The sequence below is a fragment of the Hyla sarda genome, chromosome 5 (assembly GCF_029499605.1).
Source record: "Hyla sarda isolate aHylSar1 chromosome 5, aHylSar1.hap1, whole genome shotgun sequence".
Taxonomy (NCBI): Eukaryota; Metazoa; Chordata; class Amphibia; order Anura; family Hylidae; genus Hyla; species Hyla sarda.
Window position 1 is genome coordinate 195,407,293 of NC_079193.1, and position 13,129 is coordinate 195,420,421.

The 13,129-nt window shown below is 45.9% G+C and overlaps 1 long non-coding RNA gene across 3 annotated transcripts in view; it reads right to left on the reverse strand.

Annotated features, from left to right (window-relative positions):
* LOC130273714 (uncharacterized) overlaps window positions 1-13,129 on the reverse strand; it is a 67,962-nt gene that overhangs the window by 28,918 nt on the left and 25,915 nt on the right. Inside the window, exon 1 of one of the 3 annotated variants that reach the window (XR_008844099.1) lies at window positions 367-453. The exons of the other annotated variants lie outside the window; for them this stretch is intronic. This is a non-coding gene — a long non-coding RNA (uncharacterized LOC130273714). Of the gene's footprint in view, window positions 1-366; window positions 454-13,129 lie in introns of those variants that run through there. 3 annotated transcript variants of the gene reach the window in all.

A 13,129-nucleotide genomic window follows, 5' to 3' on the forward strand; every position in this document is an offset into this window, starting at 1 on the left:
CCTGTAGTCACTGATATCATTGTGTATTCTCCTCACTATAGAGAAGACGTCACCTGTAGTCACTGATATCATTGTGTATTCTCCTCACTATAGAGAAGATGTCACCTGTAGTCACTGATATCATTGTGTATTCTCCTCACTATAGAGAAGACATCACCTGTAATCACTGATATCATTGTGTATTCTCCTCACTATAGAGATCAGTGATTACAGGTGATGTCTTCTCTATAGTGAGGAGAATACACAATGATATCAGTGACTATGGGTGACGTCTTCTCTATAGTGAGGAGAATACACAATGATATCAGTGATTACAGGTGACTTCTTCTCTATAGTATTTCCTTATCTAATTCAGCTGGTACATACCGCCAGGATTTGTTCCAGCTAAATCTTCTCTCTGCAGAACTTGATGCCCAGACGTCTCCTCACTATGTCAGCGCATTCTGATCCTCTATATGAAAACAATAATTATTATAATACTGCCAAACACTGTATTCTTTGAAAATAATACTGGCATACACCCTCTGAATATAATTCTGACACACTGTACCCCCTGAATATACAACACACTGTGCCCTCTGAATATAATACTGCCATACACTGTACCCTCTGAATATACTATCACACACTGAACCCTCTGAATATAATACTATCACACACTGTGCCCTCTAAATATAATACTACCACACACTGTACTCTCTGAATATAATACTACCACACAGTGCATTCTCTGAATATAACTTGCTGTGCAGTGCACCCCCTGAGTAAAATACCGTAATGTATTGTGGCCCCTAAAAAACGTACCACCCCAGATATTCCTCATAATATACACTATACTTTTGAAAGGCAAACCACTCTGTGCCTTCACATATAGTAATAATGCCCCATCTTGTGCCCCTACATATAATAATTATGACCCGTCCTGTTCCCCCCACATAATAATGCCCTCTGTGCTGTGCCCTTCACATATAATGCTCCTGTCATGTGCCCCACACATTTAATTCCCCCTGTGCTGTGCCCCTCACATATAATGCCTCCATCATGCGCCCCTCATATATAAAGCCCCCATCATGCGTCCCGCACATATAATGCCCCATCATGCGTCCCGCACATATAATGCCCCCTGTGATGTGCCCCTCACATATAATGCCCCCATCATGCGCCCCTCACATATAATGCCCCCTGTGCTGTGCCCTTCACATATAAAGCCCCATGTCCAGTCCCCTCAGGGGGCATTATATGTGAGGGGCACAGCACAGGGGGCATTATATGTTTGGAGCACATGACAGGAACATTATATGTGAGGGGCCCAGCACAGGGGGCATTATATGTGAGGGGTGCATGATGGGGGCATTATATGTGAAGGGCACAGCACAGGGGGCATTATATATGAGGGGCGTATGATGGGGGCATTATATGTGAGGGGCAAAGAATGGGGGCATTATATGTGAGGGGCACATGACAGGAGCATGATATGTGAGGGGCACAGCACAGAGCGCATTATATGTGAGGGGCGCATGATGGGGGCATTATATATCAGGGGCGCATGATGGGGAATTTTATGTGAGGGGCACAGCACAGGGGGCATTATATGTGTGGGACATAGCACAGGGGGCAATATATGTGAGGGGAACAACACAGGGGGCAATATATGTGAGGGGCACAGCACAGGGGGCATTATAAGTGTGGGGCACAGAACAGGGGGCATTATATCATATAATGCCCCCCTGTGCAGTGCCCCACACATATAATGCCCCCTGTGCTGTGCCCCATACATATAATTTATATGTGAGGGGCACAGCACAGGGGGCATTATATGTGAGGGGCACAGCACAGGGGGCATTATGTGAGGGGCACAGCACAGGGGACATTATATGTGAAGGGCACAGGACAGGGGGCATTATAAGTGTGGGGCACAGAACAGGGGGCATTATATCATATAATGCCCCCCTGTGCTGTGCCCCACACATATAATGCCCCCTGTGCTGTGCCCCACACATATAATTTATATGTGTGGCACAGCACAGGGGGCATTATGTGAGGGGCACAGCACAGGGGACATTATATGTGAGGGGCACAGGACAGGGGGGCATTATATCACACAATGCCCCCCTTTGCTGTGCCCCACACATATAATTTATATGTGTGGCACAGCACAGGGGGCATTATGTGAGGGGCACAGCACAGGGGGCATTATATGTGAAGGGCACAGGACAGAGGGCCCCCCTGTCATGTGCTCTTCACATATAATGCCCCCTGTGCTTTGCCCTGCAGACCCTCATTAAATATTCCCATTTCCCTAATCCCCTGGGCTCTGAGCATAACCTTACTTACACTATGCAGGCCGCGGGGACGGGTCCTCCAGGCGCCGGCGCGATGATGTGACGTCATCGCGCTGGCCTTTAGTGGATCTCATCCCCGCAGCACACACGCTGTGTACTCACAGAGTGTGTGTAAGTTTAGTGAATGGTGGAGCCGGAGCTTACAGCTTCGGCTCCACCATGCTAGGGAGCGGGGGGGCAGCAATCTCGGGCTGGCAATTGCCCCGTTGCCCCCCCCCTGGATCCGCCACTGGTGAGAGGATGGATGATGGCGCCGAAAGGCATCGGCCAACTGACTACATAGGATGCATCTGTAGTAGGTCACTTTGTCCTCCCTCTCAGTGTGTGTAAAAAAGGCCCCTATTTTGTGGCGGCAACGAGGGTCCAATAAGGTGGAGATCTAGAGGTCATACCTCTGCTGAATGGTGACAATTCGGCTGTCACTACGCAAGCAAATGAGCATGCATCATGCCATGTGTGCAAGTGACTCGGAGGTACTCCCTGCCTCCATCTCCACTGTATACGGCCATGGTGTGTCTGGGTCCTCTGGCTCGCCTACCTCATAACCCTCTAGCTCCTCTGGCTGCTCCTGCTCCTCCTCTCCTGTCAGATTACTAGAAAAACTGCCCATTTGGCGAAACCTAAACTTTGCTCCACTGTGGCCCTGCCCCTCCTCCAGTACAGCCCCCACAGGGCTCATGTGGCCGTGAAATGTAGGCACCACTTCTCCAGTGCCCTGACTAGCCATCGTTTCCAACACTTGTTTTGAGAAATAAAGCAGTGGAATGACATTGTTCATCCGGTAATCCTGGCGACTGACTAATAATGTGGCTTCCTCAAAGGGCCTGAGCAAACAGAGCTGCCACTGGTTCACGTTGAAGTTACACCGGGGAGTACCCCTATCTGCTTGGATCATCAAGATATAGGTGATGGCTTTTCTCTGTTTGTACAGTTGGTCCAACATATGGAGCGTGGAATTCCAATGTGTGGCAATGTCACAAATCAGACTATGTTGGGGGATACCGTTCTGATGCTGCAGCTCAAGGAGGGTGTGCTTTGCGGTGTACAAGTGGCTGAAGTGCATGCAAAGTTTCCTTCCCATTGTTACAATGTCTTGCAAATGGGGGGAACACTTCAGGAACTGCTTCACAACCAGATTGAACACGTGTGCCATGCAGAGTGCATGGCTCTGCCTTCCCACCAGTCGCAGCGCATGCAAGATGTTCTTCCCGTTGTTAATCACCATGGTTCCCATTTCCAGTTTTCGTGGAGTAAGCCATGCTCCAATTTCTTTACGATTGACTTTTAGCAGCTCCTCCCCTGTGTGACTCTGCCAAGTCAAACCATGTGAAGAATAGTGTGACACCGCCGTGCCCTGCACACATGATATGCTGAAGGGCTACTGAGACTTTTCTGAGCAGTGGAGGCTGAGGACACGTGGAGGATGAGGAGGCAGAGTCTTACACTGTCACAGGACCAACGGCCTGAGAGCATGGAGGAGGAAGCGGCGTGACCTGTCCAAGTTGGTGTTGTGGCTGTGCAGGAACCACATTCACCCAGTGAACCGTAAAGGACATGTATTGTCCCTCATTATAGTTACAGCTCCAGATGTCGGTGGTGCCTTGCACTTTGGAACACATCGACAGGCTCATGGAGAGGCCCCCCTTCTCTTCAGCAAAATTGTGCCAGGCCAGTACTGCCTTCTTCACAAAGAAATGACGGCTTGGCACTCTCCACCTTGGCTCGGCACAAGCCATCAGTTCTCTGAAAGGTGCAAAGTCCACCACTTGAAAAGGGAGGGACTGCAGCACCAGCATCTTGGACAGGAGCACATTCAGCTTCTGCGCCATTGGATGAGTGGGCACATACTGTTGTCTCTTGGACATGGCTTCGCCGATGGATTGTTGGTGGAATGGATGACTAAAAGTTGGAGGAGCAGGAGCATCTGGAGCGACAGAAGGAGGGTATGACACACAGCTCCCTTCGGCTGAGGTAGTGGAGCCTTGGCTGGCTGAAAGATGGAGTGGTGTGCCACTGGGGGATGCAGCAGACTGGACCACATTGGAGCAACGGTTCTCCCAGGCCACTTCATGGTGGTGAAGCATATGTAGACACAGGGCCGCGGTGCCAACATTGGGACCCTGGCCTCACTTCACCTTCTGCTGACATATAAGCATGTGGCTATGTGAACCTCCTCCGGATGTTTGATGAAAAGCTGCCACACCGCCGAGTAGCTGATTTTCCCACCAACAGTCCACACTAATTGACTGCTACTGCCGCTGTCTCCAGGAACCCCTGTTTCACTACCTCCAGGCGGCAGGTGTTCTTCCCAGGGCACGTTTTGCTCCAGAATTTACACTTCTGCCACCATGCTGACTGACAACCATGCTACCACCTTGCTGGTTCAACTGCTGCCTCATGGCTAACCTTTAATTCTCTTTTCCTGATGATGATGAAGCCCCTTCTGCCCCCGGCTCCCATTTGCGATCAGCTTCATCATCATCATCATCAACAAGTGTCTACACGTCACTGATGTCCTCCTCAGGTTCCTCAACAGTGTCTGCTTCAGGACCCTGAACCCTGGCAACACCACCTCCCACGTCACTCTCCTCATCACTACTTGCCCACCCAGCGGGGTAAGCAGCAGATGTGTCCTCCACTTCTTGGCTTGGCAGTACCTGATGACTGTCCTCTATTAGATTGTCCTCAGTGAATAGTGGAGCTGAACTCACAGCATAAGATACTTCTGTGGGGGAGGGAACAGCATAGGACAGAGGCAATGGGAGGACAGGGACTGCTCCCGGGTCATGCCAACTGAGGTTTGTGTCTGAGGATCCCCCCGACTGTTGACTTGGGGTGTCAGATGTCACTTGTGATGAAGTGGATGACGGTAGATGGGTTGCTGGTCGAGACACGACCGCTAGCTGATACCAGGAGCTCAGGCCTCTCGCTGCAACTCCTGTTGCCACTCACCCCTAGTCTGCCGTGACCCCTTCCTGATGAATTTAGGCCTCTGCCACTCCTCTGTGCTCATCCTGGCACATCTCTGCCTGACATACTTAGTGCGTATATATGAGGGGAGTACAATATGCTTCACTACGCTTAAAACAGTATTTGTCTAGAACAGCAGCAGGTGTGTACTTTTGCCTGGACTTTCACAGTATCTAGGCCCTTGACAGATTAATAGGTTTAAAATTTTACACTACTTAGATGTAGGTATGTGGTATGCACTTATTAGGGCAGAAAAATGTGCTACAGTACGCTTAATAAATATATTTTTGTCCTTTCACAGTATGTAGGCCCTTGACAGATAAACAAGTACAAAATAGTACACTACTTAGATGTATGTATGTGGTGTGCACTTATGAGGGCAGAAAAATGTGCTATAGTACACTAAAAAAATAAAAAAATAAAATTGCCCACAGCACCAGCTGTACACAACAATGCTGGAGCAGACAATCACTGTGTACTAAACCCAAAATTGCAAAAAGACTGCTGACTACAGACTAGTATAATCAGCAGACCAGTTGTTGTGGAACAAAGACAGATTTTCCCAAAAAATTATTTCTCCCTCCTGTGAAAATGTTTCTGCAGCTGAGGCAACACACAGCTCTCTGCCCCTCCCTTTAATACAATGCTGTTCACAGTGACTGAGGGATTAATCTCTGCAGTAAGAATTCATTTTTGTTCAAAAACAATGTGCTCTGTGTCCAACAGAAAGCTGAGGTGACTAAGGTGAAACACTGCTGCAACAAGCTTTTCAGGGTCAGATTCATGGTCATCCCGCCTACTTCCCTTCCCGCCTTGCCTTCCTGCCTTCCCAACATTCCTTGTACTGACATGTTGATCCACCATTTTAGATGCCCTGGAGCCTGGACTGGAGTAAATGGAGTTTAATCCCTTAACGACGAGCGTCGTAAATGTACGGCGCTACTAAGTGTCACTTCGCGACCCCCCCGTTGTTGTTGATCGATCAATTCTGACTAGCAAACCACTGCTTTTCTGAGCTGATGGGGTCTTTGGTGACCCGATAGCCCGGAAAATAGGGATGATCAGAGAAAGCTCCGATCATCCTAAAGGATAGGAGCGAGGTGGCAGGGGTGCCACCTCCTCCTATTCCCTGCGATTGACCGATCAGGCCGATTGGTGAATCGCAGGGCAGGGGTGGGTGGGAGGGTCAAAGTTGAGATCCCCGCTCTGCCCGCTCTGGAAGTCTGGGCAGAGCGGGGCAAAGATGGTGGCGGCGGTTACCGGCAGGGGACAGCGGCAGACAGCGGGGGACTGGCGGCAGACAGCGGGGGACCGGTGGAGGGGAGGACCGACGGCAGCAGAATGCAGCAGGGAAATTCTGGTAAGTAATCTTCACTGCTGCATTGTAGTTTCACATCTACAACTACCAGCATGCCCAAATAGCCAAAGGCTGTCTGGGCATGCTGGGAGTTGTAGTTTTGCAACATCTGGAGGGCTACAGTTTGGAGACCACTGTATAGTGGTCTCCAAACTGTGCACTTCCAGATGTTGCAAGACTACAATCCCAGAATGCCAATACTGTCCAGGCATGCTGAGGGTTGTAGTTCTGCAACATCTGAAGGGCCAGATGTTGCAAAACTACAACTCCCAGCATGCCCTTCAGTTTTGCAACAACTGGAGGCACACTGGTTGGGAAACACTATTTCCTAACTCAGTGTTTCCCAACCTGTGTGCCTCCAGCTGTTGCAAAAACTACAACTACCAGCATGCATTGACAGACTATGCATGCTGGGAGTTGTAGTTTTGCAACAGTTTGAGGTACACTGTGTGGAAACACTGCGGTACTCTGTTACCTAACTTAGTGTTTCCCAACCAGTGTGCCTCCAGCGGTTGCATAACTACATCTCCCAGCATGTATGGTCTGTCAGTGCATGCTGGGAGTTGTAGTTTTGCAACAGCTGTGAACCCCCGCCAGTGTGAATGTACCCTAAAAACGCTACACTACACTAGCACAAAATAAATTGTAAAATACTACATATGCACCCCCATACACTGTTCCCCCAACACAAATTAAAAACGTCCCATACGGCAGTGTTTCCAAAATGGAGCCTCCAGCTGTTGCAAAATAACTCCCAGAATTGCCAGACAGCCATTGACTGTTCAGGCATGCTGGGAGTTTTGCAACAGCTGGAGGAACCCTGTTTGGGGAACACTGCCGTGTCCGTCCCTATGCAAATCCCTAATTAAAGGAGATGTCCGGTGCTCACTTTTCTTATTGTATCCGTTCCGGGCTGCAAAAAAAAAAGAAAATAAGCTTTCTCTTGCCTGCCTATGCTCCCCCGGTGCTCCGGTACAGGCGTTCGGTGCCCAGGCTGTATTCTTCTTACTTCCTGTTAGCCCGGCACGTCACACGGAGCTTCAGCCTATCACTGGCCGAGGCGGGACATCGCTGCGGCTGGTGATAGGTTGAAGCTCCGTGTGATGTGCCGGGCTAACAGGAAGTAAGAAGAATACAGCCCGGGGACCGAACACCTGTACTGAAGCATCGGGGGAGCCTAGGCAGGTAAGAGAAAATTTGTTTTCTTTTATTTTTCTGCCCAGAACGGATAAAATAAGAAAAGTGAGCACCGGACATATCCTTTAAGGCCTCAAATGCACATGGCGCTCTCTCACTTCAGAGCCCTGTCGTATTTCAAGGCAACAGTTAAGGGCCACATATGGGGTTTTTCCGTACTCAGGAGAAATTGCTTAACAAATTTTGTGGGGCATTTTCTCCTTTTACCCCGTATGAAATGCTAAAGTTGGGGTCTACATCAGCATGTTAGTTAACACCAAAAAAGAGAAAAACCAACCTACTGTAACAAGCAAGTGGGAGTGCACCAACTAAATGGGAACGCCGAAAATGTGTATCAAACAGTGCACACAAAAACATGAAATCATTATAAATCCATATGCTTTATTAGATACAAAAAGTTAAAAATATACATAGAAAGGTGCAGAATACATAAAAAGGGCACTGAATCACCATGGAAGGGTAGGTATAAGTCATAAAGCAGAAAAATAATATAAATAAAAGGCAATGCGGGTAGTAAATGCAAGGAAACCTCAGTATAAGACTATGACAAATATGAGTCGATGGAGAAAAAGACAGGGCCCAATGCCTAATCAAGAATGCCAGACCATACCTACCAACCCCAACGATCGTTTCGCTTCTAAAGTGCTTCCTCAGGGGGTGTGACTATCCTATGAAACAGCCTACCTTATATCTGGCCAAACAACCACTCACATGCATCCATCCAGATTGGCACGCTGACCAGCCAATGACAATACCTCAGATTAACAATCAGATGACGCCCACAGAATGGTAATGGCGCCAGAATGAAAATGGGCTGGCCAGGAAGACCAACTAACCAATTTCCGGGACGCTAACTGCGTATTTCCGGACAGTAGGTATCACATGATCGGTTCCGATCATGTGATATAAAGCGGCATAGTTGGCGCGTGCGCGCCGCCGGAAAGAGGACATTGAGGTGTGGGTCACGTGTGGGCCAAACACGTGACCCAGACCGGATTCGGCAGAGCGCAGGCGCAACAATGGTCACAGCGCATAGTAAGACGCGCATTATAGAGACCGGAACGAGTCAAATGATGATGCGGTCACATGGAATGAGCGGCGCGCGTCATGGAACGCACACTCCGATCACGTGATACCATGGTCACATGATCGGAGGGACAAGGGCGCAAGCGCAATAGTGAAGGTGACATGAAAGGTAAAGTGAAAAAAGAGTGAATCAGTGTGAAGTGCTAGAGAGTGTGAGATGAGTGAATGAAGAGAAAAAATAAGTGAACAAACAGTGAACAAAGAAGAGTGATAGACACAAGTGCACAAATGTGTATGTAAAATGTGTTATGAAAATATTATATATATATGTGAAAAAATAATAAAATATATATGTGGAAAATGCGATAAAATGTAATTGAATGGTGAGGTGCTGCAAATAAGTGTGTAAATGGTCTATAATGTATAAATAAACAATGATGGTGTAACCCATGCCTAATACAAAAAATAGTGTAATGTGAATGAGTGAGTGAATGTGTATGTTAAACAATTGAAACATAGAATGACATAAAAATATATGAAAAGTAAAAAAATAAAAAGGTCTGGCAAATCTTGTAGATATAAACATGAAGTATTAAATATTAAAATGGCATGGGCCTAATACCAATAATTAATAACATACATAACATTGATAATGACATGTTGATAATGGACGGATGGTAACTTGTTAGCACTGGATGGCAGGATGGATGGAGGCTTAGAGATACAGGAACAAAGGCTGTAAAAAAATTTTAAAAGAGAGAAAAGGAGAAAAAAGAAAAAGGGAAGAAGATTAAAATCAAATCTAAAACCGATAAAAACAAAGTGTGAAAGCCGTAACTAGGACAGTCACGTTTTAGGGGACCAAGTCAGCTCGCTATATAATGAGTATCCGAAATATATGTAATGCCGGAGGGATTAGTGTGACAGAAAATGTCTTACAAAAAAGGAGCAAAACTCAAAGAGTCATTGAGACCAAGGGGCTGGACAGTTTTAAGTTTAAAAATCCAATGAGCCTCTCTTTGTGCCAATAATTTTTTCCAATTCCCACCTCTCAGCCCTGGGAAAACACGGTCAATACCTCGAAATTGGAGACCGGATGGATCACTTTGATGATGGAGCTTGAAGTGTTGTGGTATAGTTGTTAAGGTTGTGATATCTTCCTCATCTTTGGCCGATAAGATACCCAGGACGTGCTCGCGGATCCTCCTTTTGAATTCTCTTGAGGTGAGCCCTATATAGATCAAACCACAAGGACAGGTAGCATGATATATGACTCCAACAGTATTACAAGAAATGGTATGTGTAATTTTGTATTGTTTCAATCTTTTTGAGTCCCAAAATTGTGTATCAGGAACAACATTACAACATGCCACACAGGATCCACATGATTTACAGCCCCATTTCGGACCTTTGGAGCCAAATAACCGTTGAGGTACATTGCCCACATGATGACTATGTACCAAGACATCTCGTAGGTTGGTTGCTCTTTTGTAAGTGATAGACGGATGGGGGTTCAGATATAATTTTAAGATCGGATCCACCGTCAATATGTCCCAATGTTTGGACAAAATTTGCTGAACCTGCCTTGATTGTGAGTTATATGTTGTTATAAACCTCACCTGGTTATCATTATCCCTTGGGGGTCTTTGTTGTAGTAGAGAATCACGATTTGAATATTTGGTCTCTTACATTCCAATTTATACAGGAAACCTACTTCTACTAACGCACTTCTGCATGCGGACTCTGCACATCCTACCAAGTTGATCCAAAGCATTCCAGTTGGGCAATTTCTACGGGCTCGTCGAATATGCTCTTCCATGGAGTCTTTTGAGGTACAAGCCAGGGACCTAAGCCAACGATTTCGTGATCGTGGATATGACGAAGCATGTATTAAGAAGGCATATAAACGAGCCAAATATTCAAATCGTGATTCTCTACTACAACAAAGACCCCCAAGGGATAATGATAACCAGGTGAGGTTTATAACAACATATAACTCACAATCAAGGCAGGTTCAGCAAATTTTGTCCAAACATTGGGACATATTGACGGTGGATCCGATCTTAAAATTATATCTGAACCCCCATCCGTCTATCACTTACAAAAGAGCAACCAACCTACGAGATGTCTTGGTACATAGTCATCATGTGGGCAATGTACCTCAACGGTTATTTGGCTCCAAAGGTCCGAAATGGGGCTGTAAATCATGTGGATCCTGTGTGGCATGTTGTAATGTTGTTCCTGATACACAATTTTGGGACTCAAAAAGATTGAAACAATACAAAATTACACATACCATTTCTTGTAATACTGTTGGAGTCATATATCATGCTACCTGTCCTTGTGGTTTGATCTATATAGGGCTCACCTCAAGAGAATTCAAAAGGAGGATCCGCGAGCACGTCCTGGGTATCTTATCGGCCAAAGATGAGGAAGATATCACAACCTTAACAACTATACCACAACACTTCAAGCTCCATCATCAAAGTGATCCATCCGGTCTCCAATTTCGAGGTATTGACCGTGTTTTCCCAGGGCTGAGAGGTGGGAATTGGAAAAAATTATTGGCACAAAGAGAGGCTCATTGGATTTTTAAACTTAAAACTGTCCAGCCCCTTGGTCTCAATGACTCTTTGAGTTTTGCTCCTTTTTTGTAAGACATTTTCTGTCACACTAATCCCTCCGGCATTACATATATTTCGGATACTCATTATATAGCGAGCTGACTTGGTCCCCTAAAACGTGACTGTCCTAGTTACGGCTTTCACACTTTGTTTTTATCGGTTTTAGATTTGATTTTAATCTTCTTCCCTTTTTCTTTTTTCTCCTTTTCTCTCTTTTAAAAATTTTTTACAGCCTTTGTTCCTGTATCTCTAAGCCTCCATCCATCCTGCCATCCAGTGCTAACAAGTTACCATCCGTCCATTATCAACATGTCATTATCAATGTTATGTATGTTATTAATTATTGGTATTAGGCCCATGCCATTTTAATATTTAATACTTCATGTTTATATCTACAAGATTTGCCAGACCTTTTTATTTTTTTACTTTTCATATATTTTTATGTCATTCTATGTTTCAATTGTTTAACATACACATTCACTCACTCATTCACATTACACTATTTTTTGTATTAGGCATGGGTTACACCATCATTGTTTATTTATACATTATAGACCATTTACACACTTATTTGCAGCACCTCACCATTCAATTACATTTTATCGCATTTTCCACATATATATTTTATTATTTTTTCACATATATATATAATATTTTCATAACACATTTTACATACACATTTGTGCACTTGTGTCTATCACTCTTCTTTGTTCACTGTTTGTTCACTTATTTTTTCTCTTCATTCACTCATCTCACACTCTCTAGCACTTCACACTGATTCACTCTTTTTTCACTTTACCTTTCATGTCACCTTCACTATTGCGCTTGCGCCCTTGTCCCTCCGATCATGTGACCATGGTATCACGTGATCGGAGTGTGCGTTCCATGACGCGCGCCGCTCATTCCATGTGACCGCATCATCATTTGACTCGTTCCGGTCTCTATAATGCGCGTCTTACTATGCGCTGTGACCATTGTTGCGCCTGCGCTCTGCCGAATCCGGTCTGGGTCACGTGTTTGGCCCACACGTGACCCACACCTCAATGTCCTCTTTCCGGCGGCGCGCACGCGCCAACTATGCCGCTTTATATCACATGATCGGAACCGATCATGTGATACCTACTGTCCGGAAATACGCAGTTAGCGTCCCGGAAATTGGTTAGTTGGTCTTCCTGGCCAGCCCATTTTCATTCTGGCGCCATTACCATTCTGTGGGCGTCATCTGATTGTTAATCTGAGGTATTGTCATTGGCTGGTCAGCGTGCCAATCTGGATGGATGCATGTGAGTGGTTGTTTGGCCAGATATAAGGTAGGCTGTTTCATAGGATAGTCACACCCCCTGAGGAAGCACTTTAGAAGCGAAACGATCGTTGGGGTTGGTAGGTATGGTCTGGCATTCTTGATTAGGCATTGGGCCCTGTCTTTTTCTCCATCGACTCATATTTGTCATAGTCTTATACTGAGGTTTCCTTGCATTTACTACCCGCATTGCCTTTTATTTATATTATTTTTCTGCTTTATGACTTATACCTACCCTTCCATGGTGATTCAGTGCCCTTTTTATGTATTCTGCACCTTTCTATGTATATTTTTAACTTTTTGTATCTAATAA